The sequence below is a fragment of the Sus scrofa genome, chromosome 9 (genome assembly GCF_000003025.6).
Source record: "Sus scrofa isolate TJ Tabasco breed Duroc chromosome 9, Sscrofa11.1, whole genome shotgun sequence".
NCBI lineage: Eukaryota > Metazoa > Chordata > Mammalia > Artiodactyla > Suidae > Sus > Sus scrofa.
Window position 1 is genome coordinate 66,003,015 of NC_010451.4, and position 15,502 is coordinate 66,018,516.

Sequence of the window (15,502 nt, forward strand, 5' to 3'; positions counted from 1 at the left end):
GCCCACTCCTATGAAGGAGGTATTATTCTGTCAAGACCACACAACTGGTGAGAAACTGGCAGAGATGGGATTCACAAGCACCAGAAGGATGGTGCCTCCAGCTGTGTATTCAGGATGCCCTGAGGATCAAGAAGGACCAGATCCTCAGGGATTGAATTTTGTATTTAGCATCTGCCTACTTTCCTACTTCTACTGATCCTTTGATCCTTTCTATTGTGAGTTAGGGATGGAGAATGGGGCCCTTTGCCTCCTTTGTGGCAGAAGAGGACACTCTTATGCAGGAAACCAATCTCTTTCCCCAAATCTTGAAGGTCATAGGAGGTGGTAGCCGGTTTGGCACTCTTCTCTCCCCAGCCTCCCCTCTGGCTCTGGGTTACCCGTGAAAAGAGAATGAGGCCCAGGGGACAGTTCCCCTGATCACCTGTCTCCTTTCCCCAATTAGATCTACATCATTCCTAGGGTCCAGGTAGCTGGGGCCATCCAGATAGATTAGGGCTGTCAAGAGGAAGCATGGGTAATAAAGAGCAAGCACAGGGCTGAGTGTTGAGACACGAATTTTAGTCCTGATGGACACCAACCCCTTTGATGGCCTTTTACCAATCACTTAGTCATTCTACAAATACTGGTGCCCACTAGGTGCTGGCCTATGGATATGATGGGGATAGGATGGACGAGGTCTCTGCCCTCAGAGAGTGCTCAATCCAGTGAGAAATAAACAAGCAAATCCTAATAGAGGAAGATGTGTCCATAATGGGGGGAGAACAGAATGCTGTTGGGGGATATAAAGAAGGGAGCCTCCGGGCCAGACAGGAAGAGGTTGATCTGGGGCAGCTTCCTGCAGACAGGGCCTTTTATTTTTTATTTTATTTTATTTTTGTGCTTTTTAGGGCCACGCCCACAACCTATGGAATTTCCCAGGCTAGGGGTCGAATTGGATCTGTAGCTGCCGGCGACATCAGAGCCACAGCAATGTGGGATCCAGGCTGCGTCTGCGACCTACACCACAGCTCACAGCCACGCCGGATCCTTAACCCACTGAGCGAGGCCAGGGATCGAACCTGCATCCTCATGGACACTAGATGGATTCCTTTCCACTGAGCCACAATGGAAACTCCCAGACAGGGCCTTTTAGACTGATACCAGCAAAATGGGAGACAGTCGGCCTGATGAATCAACATTTTCTCATAAGATGAAAGGCTCGTACAGATGAGCATAAAATTCTGTGTCATGCTTAATGTAGACCCTTATGAAGTCTAGATTAATTAGGACTTAATCCAGCTTCTGGTTATCCCCAACACCTAGCCCACTGCTAGGCACACAAAAAAAGGCACTCAATAGATGCTTATGAACCAAAGGAATGCACGGGCAGTGGAATTCAAAGACTGAAGTGATTTCCTTCCATTCCCAGCTAAACAGATGATTGCAGGGAGGAGGGTGGTGGCTGGGGATGGGGAGGGGGCTAGGGAAAGATCTCCTGCACCTCTCAGACCTTCCCCACCCCTTCTTCAGCTTCCTTTGACCAGAATGTAAATCCCCGTTTAGGGGACAAGCCATGATAACCAAAGTCTTCAGAGAAAACAGATCTGCTCAGTTTCAGTCATGACGCAGCCTGGGGGCCCCCTGAGAAACTGCGAGACAGGGCTTTAGTGATAAATGGACCTGGCTGTTGTCTGTCCACAGCAGACAGGCAAGGGATGCAGACAAACAGACACAGAGCCGCCGGAAGAGCTTGCGACTCGGAAATGATCTTAACTGCTGAAGCTCAAATTCCTTAAAGGGAGACCTGGTCTACTGTGGAGTGAATGCCTCACAGGGAATCTGATTACGTCAGGGGATTTGGCTGCCGGCAGATATTGGGGAATTCCTGGGTCATGTGCTCGGATGTGCCCAGGAATCTGAGCTGAGCTGAGCCATCTCAATCCTGCCCACCTCACCATCCAGTGTTAGGGGGAAGCAGAGGTGGCTGGGGGTGCGGCGGCTGGGGTGGGGGTGGGTGTGGCTGCTGGTGGTGATCGCTGTGTGAAGGGCTCTGGGATTGACCATTTATTGATTAACCATTTGTTGAGCCTACTAGGTGCCTCACTGGGAAAACAATTAGGAACCCGCATCTGTTCCAGTCCTTACACACTTCACAACCTGTGTGTGTGTGTGTGTGTGTGTCTTTGTGGGTCCAGACCAGCAGAAGAGAAAGTTAATGTGACTCAGAGTAAGGACTGCTGCGATGTGCCAAGTACAGGTTACTCGTGGGAGGCCAAGTAGGGGGTACCACGGCCATGCTTGGGGCGGGGGGAGTTGAGGAGTGGGGCAGTTCTCCTGGAAAAAAGTATATCTAAGATGACTCTTGATGAATGACTAAGAATTACCTCCTGGCTCTCAGGAAGTTCACAGTGTAGTAAGGGAAACAAGATAAATATACAACCTACCATCTAATCCGAAGCAGAAATTGGGAAGGCTCTCAAGACAGGTCGAAAATGCCGTGGGGGGCTGAAAGGATGGGTCTTATGCTGGCTCATGGATTTGAGGGAGGGGCTCACGGAAGGTCAGCTGGAACCTAAAGAGAGGGGAGGGTGTGTAGACTGTGAGGAAAGGCTTTCAGGGGTGGGATGGGGGTGGGATGAGAGAGAGGCGAGATGCTGAGATAGTGGGGGCCGGCTGAGTGCTCTGCTCTCTGGGTCTGATGAGCTACAGGGGGGCTCCAGGTCTTAGGGCATCTCCTGCCTTGGGATTTATCTCCATTTGGGTGCCTGGGCTCCTCTTTCCTTTTCTCTGGGAAAGGGCTGCTGCAGGGCTCAGCTTACCATCACTTAGCCTGAGACCTCAACCATTATATTGCCCTTCCTCAGAATTGCGAATTACAGCCCTCAGTCACTGTCACTCTCTGGTGGCAGTCAATGTGGCCTTAAAAGGTGCCAGGAGTTCCCGTCGTGGCGCAGTGGTTAATGAATCCAACTAGGAACCATGAGGTTGCGGGTTCGGTCCCTGCCCTTGCTCAGTGGGTTAACGATCCGGCGTTGCCTTGACCTGTGGTGTAGGTTGCAGACGCGGCTTGGATCCCGCGTTGCTGTGGCTCTGGCGTAGGCCGGTGGCTGTGGCTCCGATTCGACCCCTAGCCTGGGAACCTCCATATGCTGCGGGATCGGCCCAAGAAATAGCAAAAAGACCAAAAAAAAAAAAAAAAAAAAAAAAGGTGCCAACCTTCCTTTCTCAGGGGCTGGTGGAACTGCCTGGATAGGATAGGAACCTACACATCAGAGGTGGTCCTCCAGGATTGGGAGGTGGGAATGCAAAGAGAGGGTTGTGACATCCAGGTCGTCAGCAAATTGTGATGCTTGACTCAATGCTGCTCTCTGCTGACCAAACGAAGCCTAGCGAGTTTTATAGGATGCCCAAAGCTGTGACCATAAGTGGGAGTCTACTTAGGCAATTTGTTCTGTTAATCAGCAAGTTATTCATTCATTCAAAAAAGATGTACTGAGCAACTACAGTAATAGGTATATTATTTAACATTTATTGAGCCAGCCCTGGTTCTAAGCATCTTAGATACAGTGCTATGTCTGAGATCACCCAGTCCTAGCTGGGAGTAACAGAGTTGGGAAGCAAACCCTGTGAGTCTGATGTCACAGCTCAGGTCCCAAAGGATCGCATTGTTTGGTGGTGCCCAAAGGGTCTCTGGAAATACCCGATGGAACTGGCGAGCTGCTTACAATCTAAATTCTAGTCAGTCTTACAAGGAGTTGGGGGAGTTTTATGCTGCAAACACTGAAAACAGACCCCAAGCTCTTGATGACAATGGAAAGTTGAATGTTATTCCTGGGCCAGGCCTGGGAGGAATGTGACCTAAGGAGAAACTAGCTCTTCTCCTCAAGCCAGAGGGCTTGTTCTGTCTCCCGCCTGGAGCACAGATGGACAAGAGTCAGGAGTCCTGCGTTCCAGAGCATTTATTTACCTGTTTACCAACAATCCACCCTGTGGTCATGGCCAAGGACTTTCTCTCTTAGGGGCAGTTTCCTCATTGATAGAAAGAGATTTGGTTACATCAACTCAGAGTTTCGTTTCAACTCTGCTCTAACTTCTCTTTCTCTCTCTCTCTCTCTCTCTCTTTTTTTTTTTTTTTTTTTTTTTGTCTTTTGAGGGCTGCACTCGTGGCATATGGAGGTTCCCAGGCTAGGGGTCTAATTGGAGCTGCAGCTGCTGGCCTATGCCACAGCCACAGCAACGTGGGATCTGAGCCGCATCTGCGACCGACACCACAGCTCATGGCAACACCGGATCCCCAACCCACTGAGCGAGGCCAGGGATCGAACCTGAAACCTCATGGTTCTTAGTCGGATTCATTTCAGCTGTGCCATGATGGGAACTCCTCAACTCTGCTGTAACTTCTCTGTGATATTTAAGCAGGTACAAATTAGAAACCTGTCACACCTGTTCTTTTGCCCACCTGACAACTGATTCCCTCACTACAGGACACTCAGGAGCCCCATTCACTCTGCCACCCCAGGCTGGCATGATGTTTTGGTTCAGGAGTCTCGCACCCTGGGTTCTAGGCTCTGCTCTCCCACTAACTGACTATGACTCTCCCTCATCTCTTGGCAACTTTATGGTTAAGAATCATTCTCTTTTCTGTAGCTAACACACTTATTATAACAGCTAGTCGCTGGATGGATGAAGTCAATCCTCACCGCAACTCTTAAAGCAGAGCCGATTATTCCCATTACACAGATAAGGAAACTGAGACACAGAGAAATTACGTAAGTGTCCATGCAGGGTTACAGAGCTGGCAAGGGATGGAGACAGATTGGAGTCCAGGCGACCTGGCTTGAGAAACAGCACTCTCAGCTAGCACTATTTGGCTTCAAGAGGATTTTTTTTTTTTTTTTTTTTTTTTTTATGGCCACTCCTGTAGCATATGGAAGTTCCCGGGCTAGGGGTCAAATGGGAGCTGTACGGATCCAAGCCACATATGTGATCTATGCTGCAGTTTGTGACGATGCCGGATCCTTAACCCCCTGAGCAAGGCCAGGGATCGAACCCGCATCCCCACAGACACTGTGTCAGGATCTTAACCCGCTGAGCCACAATGGGAACTCCTTGGAGAGGATTCTTGTTTTGCCCAAGTCTTAAATAGACAAAGCTCTCTAAATCATAGTTCACTCAACCTGAAATGTGCCTCGGGGGCTGGCTGTGGGATGATACAAGATGTGAAACTGTCAGACTGATGGTTTCCTCTTCGTTGGCTTTGGGTTTTGCTGGGCTCTGGTCCTCCCAAGTCCCCTCCCTTGGATTCTGGCAGACACCCAAGCGTGTGTCTGTGTGGTGACGGTGGGAGCTATGACGGCAAGGGGTTTTTCAGACTCCCTGAGCTACAGATGATCTGATCTGGAACTAAGGACAGTTAAGATAAGCTCAGAGCTAGGAAGCGATCATTGAAAATGCCTCAGGCTGTAGCTCTGTGGTTGGGGGAGAAGGAAGGGCCTTTGAATCACTCTCGCTGTTGGCTTTTTAATGCCAGACGAGGTTTCTTTTTGAGAGTCGAGAGGTGGGGTGGGTGGATATCTGTGTAGATTAAAATCGAGGGCTTCTAGTCAGTATTTTGGGAAAGGGTCTCCTTATCCTATCCTTAACAGCAAAATGAACAGACTCTTATTCTGCCCCTCATTTCTATGTTCTTTTCTCTGAGGTTGTGTAACTCTCATTGCTGGTGAGTAGAGAAGTGGAGGGTGTCACCTGTGCTTACAACTGGGGCCAACACTTTCATGGGGTTCATCCACTGGGTACCCAAGCCCCGAGTGCCTTCCACTAATTCTGGTGTGTTGTTGCTATAAGTTGTCTGAGATCCTTGATGGGCTGAGACGGAGAATAAGAAAATAAAAATAAACCCCTATTGTTACAGGGTCAAGAATTTCACACCCACTTTTTTTGGGGGGGAGGGAGGCTTTTGAGGGCCACACCCATGGCGTATGGAAGTTCCCAGGCTAGGGCTTGAATCAGAGCTACAGCTGTCGGCCTACGCCACAGCCACAGCAACAGGGGATCCAAGCTTTGTCTGCGACCTACCCCACAGCTCACGGCAACACCAGATCCTTGGCCCACTGAGTGAGGCCAGGGATCGAACCTGCGTCTTCATGGATACTACTCAGATTCATTTCCATTGAGCCACAATGGGACCTCCCTTCATACCCACTCTATTGACTCTGTGAAATTAGACCCTTGTGTTAAATTCTGGAGCACAGAGGCTATTGATATCGACAAAGTGGAGGCGGGAGTGGGGCGGTGGGGGTGGTAGGTACATAAGCCTCAGAATGGCAGTCAGAGAATGAGTTTCCATACCTAACTCTGGCCCCTGGAGGCCTCAGCTCCTATTGGTCAAAGGAGACCCTGGACAGAGAGACATTTTGTAAACCAAAAAAGGCTCCCTGGCAGCCAGGGGTTTCTGGCTGTGGCTACTGTAACTCAAAGCTCAGTACTTTACACCCGTCTTAAATGCTGCTCCTTGAAAGGGCTGAGTGTCCACTTCCTCCTGGCCTGCCTCCACAGCTGCCTCAGGGAGGTCCAGGCAGGACCAGGGCGGCCAGGGCACGGGAGGTGTGCCCAGGAGGGGGAGGGGGAGGGTCTGTCTGGTTCCGCCTCCCTGCCTGTGCCTGGCTCCCACTGGCAACCCGAGCCCTTTGCCTCCCAAGCTGGTCCTGGAATGTGCACCCCAAGCCAAGCACATTCTTTAGCCAGGTCACCAGTTCCTGGCTCTCGGTAAGGGAGGGCAGGAGCTAGCATTTCTCTTGGCCCTGAATGACTCTAGTGCGTTCTGGTGCCAGGGCGGTTACTACCAGCCTGGATTAATAGGCTGGCTGTCGCCCACCATTTATGAAAAGCCCTATCCTTTATTTCTTTATTTTTGTCTGCACCCATGGCGTATAGATGTTCCTGGGACAGGGACTGACCCCATACCACAGCAGCAACAACACCGGGATCTTTAATCCACTGAGCTACCAGGGAACTCATGAAAAGCCCAATCCTGACCTATCACTCCTGTTAGAGTCCCCCGGCAGAGGGGAAAGGGAACCACTCCCTAGGCAGGGGGATTTGAAGTATTGCTGATTTCCTGGATCTGGTTCCTGGGGCCGCCGATGCCCTCAGAGGGTCAAGTTTACTCTCAAAGCTGGGACTCTCAGGGCTCTTGGACTTCTGACTTGCATTCAGTGTGTGCTCCACATTTATTCCATTCTGTTCCTTGTTACACATTCAGGCGCCTCATGCCCAGGACTGGGATGCTCTGGACCCACAAGGGTTAATGATATGTCGTGGTCCTGGAGAGAACCTGTGTGGATGGCCGTGAGGTGGGGACACAGGGGCTTGTATTTATCAGGTACACAAGGGATGGGGCATTCTGCAGTCTGGAGGGAGGGACAGGCTGGGCCAGGACAGGGAGGCGAGCAGCAGGGACAGTTCAGGGAATGGCTTGCTCTCAGTGGTCCCCTGCAGGCCACAGAGGACAGATGTGAGGAGGGGAGGCTGGAAGGACAGAACTTTTGTGAATAATGGTGTTAGAGGTCAAGATGGAACCTGGGGGGAGTTCCCTCTGTGGCTCAGCGGTTAACGAACCTTACTAGGATCCATGAGGATGGGTTCCATCCCTGGCCTTGCTCAGTGGGTTAAGATCCAGCATTGCTATGAGCTGTGGTGTAAGTGGCACACATGGCTTGGATCCTGCATTGCTCTGGCTGGGGTGTAGGCTGCAGATGCGGCTCAGATCCCTAGTTGCTGTGGCTGTGGTGTAGGCTGGCAGCTATTGCTCTGATTTGACCCCTAGTGTGGGAACTTCCATATGCTGCAGGTGTGGCCCTAAAAAGCAGATAAATAAATAAATAAAACGACAGAATGCTATTAAAAAAAAAAAAAAGCTGGGATTCACCTGAAAGACCAGGGGAAGCTGAGGGAAGGTGTTTAGGGTCTGTAACAGTGTAGGCAGACTTGTAGAAGAGAATGCTTCTGGAAGGGCAGGGGAATCGATCAGTGACCTGGAGGGTGGGTTGGAGAGCAATAAGGTGGTCTTTTCCCACCCAGGTTTGGGCCGGCTTCCCCCAGGTGGTCTGAGGTAGAGTAAAACCACGCTGGAAGGGCAGTTCCAATCCAGTCCCCTTCTTCTACAGATGGGGACCCTGGATCTGGAGTGGGGAGCCTGGGAAAAAGATTTGTGAATTACTATTCCCTTCTAAATGTTAGTTTTTAAGAATGTGAATTATTGGAGCTCCTTTGTGGCTCAGTGGGTTATCCATGAGGATGTGGGTTCGATCCCTGACCTCTCTCAGTTGCTTGAGGATCCAGTGTTGCTGTGAGCTGTGGTGTAGGTCGCAGACGCAGCTCGGATCCCACGTTGCTGTAGCTGTGGTGTAGGCTGGCAACTGCAGCTCGATTAGACCCCTAGCAGGGTGCAGACATAAAAAGAAAAAAGGAAAAAAAAAAAAAAAAGAATGTGTATTGCTAAACCGAGATTAGGACCATGGCCAATTTTCTGTTGAATGGGAGGCCCAGTACCCTAAAATCCTCCTCCTGGTCCTCCAGATAAGGGGGAGCAGGGCAGGCCACCCTCAGGAGACAGTAAATGTGGCTTTAGGGATCCCTGGCCCATGGCTGACCAAGACTGGAGTCTAGACAGCACCACTGGAGTCCAAGCAGGTTAGAAGGCCACCAACTGTCCCTGTCACCCTCACTGGCCCCCTGTCTCCATGGTGCAGCAACGTTGGGTGCGGGAGGGGAAAGGTGACCCCAGAGCCTGAGGGAGACAGAGTCCTCCCTGAGCCACCTAGAAAACCCATCGCTTCTAAAGTGTCGCCTCAGGCATCAAGTCTTTAGACAATTGCCTGGCTTCTGGTCCCTCACCCAATTGACCTTCTGAGTCACCTGCCAGATATCTCCTCTTTGGAGGGGGTAGGTGGCTGGGAATTTTTGCAGAAAACAGTCTCAGGAGTCAGGAGAATCCAGTCTGGCTAAATTAGGAACTGGGACTGGGGCGCCAGCATCTTCCCCCCCCCATTCTTTCCCTAAAGGAAGCATCCACTCACTCCCGCAGCCCTTGTTTATCAAGTGCTGGCTGTGTGCCAGGCTGGACCAGAGGCTGAGCCCAGGAAGGTAAACGGAAAAGATCCAGTTCCCCATTTTCGGAGCTCGGGGCAGCTTGGGGAAGTCACAGGACTCCTTTGGATCTTGGGTCCTTCATCTGTAAAACAATTGGATTCTAGTCTTTCCCAAGCTCCTGGGGAAACGAGGGTGCAAAGGTCCCTCTAACTTTTACACCAACCTGCCAATCCTGGCATTGGGTTCTGGAGGGGCCAGCAGTGTGGACATCAAAGCAGCAGAGGCTCCTGCACTGGGGAGACTGCAACTCATCACCCACCTTAAAGAGATTCTGAGCCTGGGCACCTGTTCCCCGTGTGAGCACCAGAGTGTAAATAGTGTAAGGTACGTGTAAGAGCATAAATATGTGCGTGAACAGGTATGTGCCCAGGTATGAGGTGTGTATCCAAATGTGTGCATGTGTGAGGTGTATTTGAAGTGTGTAAGGTTTTTTTGGTCTTTTCTAGGGCCTCACCCGTGGCGTAGGGAGGTTCCCGAGCTGGGGGTCCAATAGCAGCTATAGCTTCGGGCCTACACCACAGCTACAGCAATGCCAGATCCAAGCCGCATCTGCAACCTACACCACAGCTCCCGGCAATGTCGGATCCTTAACCCACTGAGCAAGGCCAGGGATCGAACCCACAACCTCATGGTTCCTAGTTGGATTCATTTCCACTGCGCTATGATGGGAACTCCTGAGGTGTGTAAGATCTTAAGGTACATCTGTGAGCTCTATTGTGAGGGTATGAGGGGCATGTGAAGCAGGAGAGAGGGGCGTGTGAAGCAGGAGAGTGCGGCGTGAGTCATGTGTGTGAACATGAGTGATTACATGACTGTAAATACATGATTACATGTGTGTAAGTTGTGTCTGTGTAAGAGCGAGGGGTATGTGGAAGTGTGAGGTGAGTGTGGGGTTGTGTGTGTGTGTGAGTGTGTACATGTGCAGGGGCTCAGGCTGACCCAGAGCATGCTGAGTAGAGTTGCAGGAAGCTCATCTGGTGTGAAACACCAACTTACACATAGTCTGAAAGGGGCTCCCTCGCTCTTGGAAAGAGGGACACTCTGGCCACTGGGCTGCGGACAGTGGTTTCTCGGTGCTCTGCTTCAGGAGCACTGGCTCTGGGGGTTCTTTGAACCAGGCACACAAATGAACTGGAATATTTGGGAAAAGAGCCTGTAGTTTAAATCACGAAAGCATCACATCCCAAGGGAGAATGCCGGCTCTACAAGGACGCAACACAGGGCATTCTAGAGACATGGTGCCCTTGCAGCCAGCGGGCCTGTCACCCTTTCCCAGAGAGGGTTTCTCGCTATGCTGGGAACCTCCCTATGCTGCGGGTATGGCCCCCTCCTCCCCCCAAAAAACAACAAAAAAAATCTATTTCTTTTTTTTCAAACAATTTTTTTCAGTTTTTAAAAATTAAAGTGTAGCTGATTTGCAAAGTAGTTCCAATTTCTGCTGTACAGCAAAATGACCCAGTTATACATTTATATACATTCCCTTTCGTATATTGTTTTCCATCATGGTCTATCCCAAGAGACTGGATATAGCTCCCTGTGCTGTACATAGGACCTCGTTAAAGTCCTAATCCCTGGGATCCGTGTGGCTTTTTTGGGAAATAGGGCCTTTACAAATGTTATCAAATTAAGATGTGGCCATACAGGGTCAGGATGGCCCTAATCCAATGACTGGTGTCCTTACAGGAGGAGAGACATCTGGACACACACGGCACAGAAGACAGAGACAGAGGCTGGAGTTACACTGTCACAAGCCTGGGAACACCAAGGATTGCCGGCACCCACCAGGAGCTAAGAAGAGGCAAGCAGGGTTCTCCCTGCGCTGGATTTCAGACTTCCAGACTCGTGAGACGATAGACTTTCCAAGATCATGAGGCAATTTCTGCTGTTTGAAGCAACCGGTGTGCCGTGTTTTGTTACGGCAGCCCTGGGAAACTGAGGAAATGGAAATACAGTGGCCCAGCCCACCTGGGTCCTTTTATGGGTCCTTTGATGTGCCCGCCTCTTCAGCTCTTGCCCAGGCCCTGCCTCCTGCCTTCACTTCTGCGGTTGCCTCTTTCTGACCCTGAATGAGGTCTGTCTCATTCAGGGTCAGAATGCACCTGCCCCCTCAGCTCTTTGATCTCACCTGGTGGCCTCGACTCCAGTTCTCTGGAGGCTTTGATCCTGTTCTGCAGTCATCTGGGGGCAGCGATGCCGTCTCTTAGGGCAGAGCTTAGAACGGCAGGGGCAGGGGGTGTTTGGCACTCCCCCCAACCCACCCTCGCCCCTGCCCAACTGGGTTAGAATTTCCTTTCCTTCCTTCCCATCACTTCTTAGCTGAGCCACCAAAGGCTAGTCACAGTGATAGGGATGGAGTAGACACAGGTAGTTTCAGAAGTCCCAATAAAGGAGCACAGATAACGAGGGAAACTTAGGGGACATTGGGAGAACGCTGTAAGTAAATAGATTGCTCAGAAAAGCCACCAGAACAAGGCAGTTTTGCTTCATTAGTGGAGACTTGAGAATTGCCTCAGGCTGGGGGATGGGGTGAGGGCTGCATTCAGATTCAGACCAAGGGCAAGAGTTTGAGGACCAGCCTTCTGTGGATTTGAATATGCATCTTACCGGATACCAGGGAGCAGCTGGTACTCCCAGAAAGGAAGAGGCAGGCTTTTCCAACCCTCACTCCAGTTGGATGATAAAACTATAGCCCACTGGATCCTCGGGGCAGAGCTTCTGTGCCTGCCTGCTTGCATCTCTCACAAGCACCCTATCTTAATAAATCTCTTTCTTTCTTTCTTTTTTTTTTTTTTTTTGCTATTTCTTGGGCTGCTCCCGCGGCATATGGAGGTTCCCAGGCTAGGGGTCCAATCAGAGCTGTAGCCACCGGCCTACACCAGCGCCACAGCAACGCGGGATCCAAGCCGAGTCTGCAACCTACATCACAGCTCACGGCAATGCGGGATCGTTAACCCACTGAGCAAGGGCAGGGACCGAACCGGCAACCTCATGGTTCCTAGTCGGATTCGTTAACCACTGCGCCACGCCGGGAACTCCCAATAAATCTCTTTCTTGCTATCACTTTATCTCTTGCTGAATCGTTCTGTGCAGAGAGACATGAAGAACCTGAACCTCAGTGAGTCCAGACACAGGGTGAGTGATTCTAATTTAAAACCTTGGGTTCAAGTCCCAATCTGGGCTTAGGCTGGGTTCAGGCCCTTAATACTGTCACAGTTTCAACAGGGTTCCCAGTTCCGGTTTCTTCTTCTGCAAGACGAAGACTGGAAAAGGCCAAGGGTATCCCACCTCCTGTGCAGGGTCTCTGTGGGCCAGAAAGATCAATGTAAATGCAAGAAATCATTAGAGAGAAATTCTGGAGGAAAGGAAGCGATGGAAGGGAGGGATCTATCCTCCTAGCACTTTGTGTGGGCCTTCTCCAAAGAGGCCTGAAAGGGCTGCATGTTTTTCAGAGGATTCCAATCCCAGTTGGAGTTCCTTCTGTTGTTGTTGTTTCCTTTCTTCGGCCACGTGCGTGGCACATGTTAGTTCCCTGGGCCAGGGATCGAACTGGAGCCGCATCTTCGACCCATGGTGGCAATGCCAGATCCCTAACCCACTGCACTGTAGCGGAATCTCGAGTTCTTTCTGATCTTCGATGATGCCTTGGTGATTGGACTTTACTTCATTTTCCTCTGAGGAGAAACTCAGACTATCCCATGTTCCAATGGCACAAATCCGATCATGGGGCTTCTCCACTTAAAACCCTTAATTTGCTCGCAGTTTCCATATGGAGAGAGTCCAGAGTCCTCAGCAAGACACGTGAGTTCTTTCTTGATCTGCCTGCCTACACTTCCAGCCCATTTCCCTAGGTTCTCTGCTACGTGCTGTTCTCTAAGTGGGCTTGAGAACACCTGTCTCTCCCTCAACAATAAAAATCATAATGCAGCTACTCACCTTATATATGCATCTCATGTTATGTAAATTAGGTAGCTCTTCATCTCACAGTGAGGCCTTATTTTGTTCACTTTACAAATAAGGAAACCGAGGAGTTCCCATCGTGGCGCAGTGGTTAATGAATCCGACTAGGAACCATGAGGTTGCGGGTTCGATCCCTGGCCTGGCTCAGTGGGTTAAGGATCCGGCGTTGCCGTGAGCTGTGGTGTAGGTTGCAGACGTGGCTCAGATCCCGAGTTGCTGTGGCTGTGGTGTAGGCCGGTGGCTACAGCTCAGATTAGACCCCTAGCCTGGGAATCTCCATATGCCGCAGAAGCGGCCCTAGAAATAGCAAAAAGACAAAACAAAACAAAACAAACAAATAAGGAACCTGAGACTGAGGAGTTAACAGTGTACGGAGATCATTAGCACATGACAATCATGATTCGAAGCTCTAGCTTCAAAGCCTGGGGTCATCCTCCTCTGCCTGCCTGGTCTCCCTCTTCCTTCAAAGTGATGTTTGAGAACTGTTGCCTAGAAACCTGCCTGACACCTTCATCAAATCATAACAGCAGATTCAGTCCGGTCTCCCTCCCAAGATCGCAGCTGCTGGAGGGCAGGAATTCCACGTCCGGCACCATGTCATACACATAATCAGTGTTCAATGCTCAACAGTGCCTTGGAATAGCTGATGGCGTGAAAGAGCCAGAAGGGAACTTTCTCGGGATGTACATTTAGAATGCTGCCTGCGCATTTCATGTCAGCAGCCTTTCTCAGTCTTTCCTTGCTAATCCTCATCCTCATTCGTTGGGAAACACAGTCTCCATCTTTCCAAGCTTGGCATTTTGACCCCCTGACATTGCGCGGGGCAGCTGATGTGCTCTATCTGGGGCAATGCACTGCTGTGGTCACGGGTTTGGGGATCAGACATGGTTCAGTCACTTACTAGCTTGTGGCCTTGGACAAGTTATATAATCTCTTTGAGCCTTAGTTTTCTCATGTGTGAAATACCACAATACTACCTACCCCAGGAGTATGGAAGGTGCCTGGTGGGATGGCATCGTCACTGCTCTTGTTTTCCAGACTGGGAAATGAAGACAAGAGGAGGGAACTTCCCAGAGAGGGATTCAGAGGAGGTGGCCTATGGCGAGCAGGGAGGGGAGTGGGGCCCGGAGCCAGGCCACCGGATCCAGATCTTGAGCAGCCTCCTTAGCACCACAAGGTACAGCCACGAGGTTTGCCGCTGACTCCCCATTTCCCTCACTCCTCAAGGAGACAACCCCAAAGTCTTCCCAGAATGGATCTGAGAGGTGAGTCTCCAACAGATACCAGCTTGAGCCCTGCATGGTGCTCACAGGTTCCAGCGGTCAGTCCCTCATTCTCATAACGAGAAGAACGTTTTAGGGCTGGCTGTACCCCTAAGGGACCCAGACTACTTAAAAACACCCCAGTCCCATGCACGGATCTGGTGCCATCTTGTGTGCTTGGAAAGCCCTGTATACACAAGTCTAGGCTTCCTCTTAGAAGGAGCCCTGTTTGTAAAGGCCTTTCTGGGGGAGGGGTGGGGGTGAGTGGGAGGAGGCAGTGCAGAGACAGAAGTGGACGGGGAAGCCCGGATGTGCCATCTACCCCCCCCCCCACACACACACATAGTATCTGATCCTCCAGCCCCTTGTCTAACTCTAGGGGTCTAAGCCAGAAGGGGGTGGATCTGGAAGCCGTAGGGAGGGTCTCTCTGCAGTCTGCCCACCAGGGGGCACCCGTGGCCACAGGATACCAGTGTTGGAAGGAAAGGCAGGGCCAGCAGGTGGCAGTGTCCTCCAGTGCCTCAGTAAAGCAAGACCAGGAACCCAGAGAAAGAGGGAAACCCCCCTGTACCCCTTGTCCCAGAAGATTCAGGGGAGATGTCACCTCCTCCAGGAGCCTCCCTCTAACCCCTCCGAGCAGGACAGGTGTTCTGCCAGCGTCCCTGCCTCATGAGAAATAATGATACCTCTGCCTTCTGAGTGTTATCTGACCCCCACACCCCTCCAGGGCAGGTTTTGGTTTTTGTTTTTCCTCTTTGTATCCCCGGGGTTAGTACAGCTTTTGAAAAATAACTGGGAATCAGAAAGAGGTGCTGTGCCAGCTAAGAGAAGGCCCGTCCCTCGCGGTTTTCCATGAGTGAGCAATTCCCTTTCTACTTTGGGCAAAGCAGAAATGAGCTGGAGCTGAATGAACGGAGGCTAGAAACCAAGGCGATGAAGAAGTCGGTTAATGGTGCTCCCTTTCTCAACACACTCGTGGAGCAGCCACGTTTGGGAGAGATGGAAAAAGAGTGAGTGAGGAAATGAGAGGACTGGTCAGGAAGGGACCTCCTCAGAGGGAACAGCGTAGAACAAGTGGTCCCTTGGGGCCCCGTTTAGCCCGAGGACGGCAGAGGGATGGTTTCATGGGGTCCGCGCCACACATCCAGACACCA